This window comes from Arachis hypogaea, chromosome 13, assembly GCF_003086295.3.
Source record: "Arachis hypogaea cultivar Tifrunner chromosome 13, arahy.Tifrunner.gnm2.J5K5, whole genome shotgun sequence".
NCBI lineage: Eukaryota > Viridiplantae > Streptophyta > Magnoliopsida > Fabales > Fabaceae > Arachis > Arachis hypogaea.
The window spans coordinates 75,698,106-75,700,825 of NC_092048.1; the positions used below are offsets into that span (position 1 = coordinate 75,698,106).

General features: G+C 37.7%; 1 non-coding gene across 1 annotated transcript; it reads right to left on the reverse strand.

Moving 5' to 3' along the window:
• Positions 1–1,136: 1,136 nt before the first annotated feature.
• On the reverse strand, positions 1,137–1,240 carry LOC112739140 (small nucleolar RNA R71). Its single transcript, XR_003170079.1, has one exon. It is a non-coding gene; the product is annotated as a small nucleolar RNA R71 (small nucleolar RNA).
• Between the last annotated feature and the right edge of the window lie 1,480 nt (positions 1,241–2,720).

Below are 2,720 nucleotides of genomic sequence, written 5' to 3' on the forward strand. Positions count from 1 at the left end.
TTTTCGAAAATAACATAATCAATTAATGTTTTGATTCAAAAATTTGAAGTTTGTTACTTGCTTGTTAAGAAAGATTCAAACTTTAAGTTCTAGAATCATATCTTGTGATTTCTTATGAATCAAGTCATTAATTGTGATTTTAAAAATCAAATCTTTTTCAAAAACTAATTTCTATCATATCTTTTCAAAAAAATATCTTCTTATCTTATCTTTTTCAAAATTTGATTTCAAAATATCTTCTCTAACTTCCCAACTTCTAATCTTTTCAAATTTGTTTCAACTAACTAACTAACTTTTTGTTTGTTTCTTAACTTTTTCAAAACTACCTAACTAACTCTCTCTCTCTAATTTTCGAAAATATCTCCCCTCTTTTTCAAAAATTTCTTTTTTATTAACTAATTATTTTTATTTTTTATAAAAAAAAAAATTTCGAAAAAAATACTAACCTTTTTCAAAAACTATTTTCAAAAATCACTAACTCTTTTTCAAAAATTATTTTCGAAAATTCTCTTCTCTCTCATCTCCTTCTATTTTTTTTTATTTATTCATCTACTAACATCTCTCCCTCATTCAAAAAAAAGGATCTCTATTATTATTATTTTTCTGTGCCTTCTTCTTTGTCATATGAGCAGGAGCAAGGACAAGAATATTCTTGTTGAAGCAGATCCAGAACCTGAAAGAACTCTGAATTACAACTAACCAGTAAGCACCTGTTAGGAATTTTCAAACAAGAAGAGGAGATGGCAGCCGAAAATAATAATAATGCAAGGAGGATCCTTGGTGACTTTACTGCACCTAATTCCAATTTACATGGAAGAAGCATCTCCATTCCTGCCATTGGAGCAAACAAATTTGAGCTGAAACCTCAATTAGTTTCTCTGATGCAGCAGAACTGCAAGTTTCATGGACTTCCATCTGAAGATCCTTTTCAGTTCTTAACTGAATTCTTGCAGATATGTGATACTGTTAAGACTAATGGAGTAGATCCTGAAGTCTACAGGCTCATGCTTTTCCCTTTTGCTGTAAGAGACAGAGCTAGATTATGGTTGGATTCTCAACCTAAAGACAGCCTGAACTCTTGGGATAAGCTGGTCACAGCTTTCTTAGCCAAGTACTTTCCTCCTCAAAAGCTGAGCAAGCTTAGAGCTGATGTTCAAACCTTCAGACAGAAAGAAGGTGAATCCCTCTATGAAGCTTGGGAAAGATACAAACAGTTGACCAAAAAGTGTCCTTCTGACATGCTCTCAGAATGGACCATCCTGGATATATTCTATGATGGTCTGTTTGAGTTATCTAAGATGTCATTGGATACCTCTGTAGGTGGATCCATTCACCTAAAGAAAACGCCTGCAGAAGCTCAAGAACTCATTGACATGGTTGCTAATAACCAGTTCATGTACACTTCTGAAAGGAATCCTGTAAGCAATGGGACGCCTATGAAGAAGGGAGTTCTTGAAGTTGATACTCTGAATGCCATATTGGCTCAGAATAAAATATTGACTCAGCAAGTCAATATGATCTCTCAGAGTCTGCATGGAATGCAAGCTGCATCCAACAGTACCCAAGAGGCATCTTCTGAAGAAGAAGCCTATGATCCTGAGAACCCTGCAATAGCAGAGGTGAATTACTTAGGTGAACCTTATGGAAACACCTATAACTCAACATGGAGAAATCATCCAAATTTCTCATGGAAGGATCAAAAGCCCCAACAAGGCTTTAATAATGGTGGAAGAAACAGGTTTAGCAATAGCAAGCCTTTTCCATCATCAACTCAGCAACAGACAGAGAACTCTGAACAAAATGCTTCTAATTTAGCAAATCTAGTCTCTGATCTATCTAAGGCCACTGTAAGTTTCATGAATGAAACAAGATCTTCCATTAGAAATCTGGAAGCACAAGTGGGCCAGCTGAGTAAAAGGATCACTGAAATCCCTCCTAGTACTCTCCCAAGCAATACAGAAGAGAATCCAAAAGGAGAGTGCAAGGCCATTGACATAAGCGCCATGGCCGAACCTGTGAGGAGAGGAGAGGACGTGAATCCCAAGGAGGAATACCTCCAGGGACGTCCAGTGATCAATAAGGAGCTTCCCTCTGGGGAACCAAAGGACTCTGAGGCTCATCTAGAGACCATAGAGATTCCATTGAACCTCCTTATCCTTCATGAGCTCTGATGAGTATTCCTCTTTAGAAGAGAATGAGGATGTTACTGAAGAGCAAACTGCCAAGTTTCTTGGTGCAATCATGAAGCTGAATCCCAAATTATTTGGCATTGATACTTGGGAAGTTGAACCTCCCTTGTTCATCAATGAACTAAGTGATCTGGATCAACTGACATTGCCTCAGAAGAGACAGGATCCTGGAAAGTTCATAATACCCTGTACCATAGGCACTATGATCTTCAAGGCCCTATGTGACCTTGGTTCAGGAATAAACCTCATGCCCCTCTCTGTAATAGAGAAACTGGGAATCTATGGGGTGCAAGCTGCTAAAATCTCACTGGAGATGGCAGACAGCTCAAGAAAACAGGCTTATGGACAAGTAGAAGATGTATTAATAAAGGTTGAGGGCCTTTACATACCTACTGATTTCATAGTCCTGGATACTGGAAAGGAAGAGGATGAATCCATCATCCTAGGAAGACCTTTCCTAGCCACAGCAAGAGCTGTGATTGATGTTGACAGAGGTGAAATAGTCCTTCAATGGAATGAGGACTCCCTTGT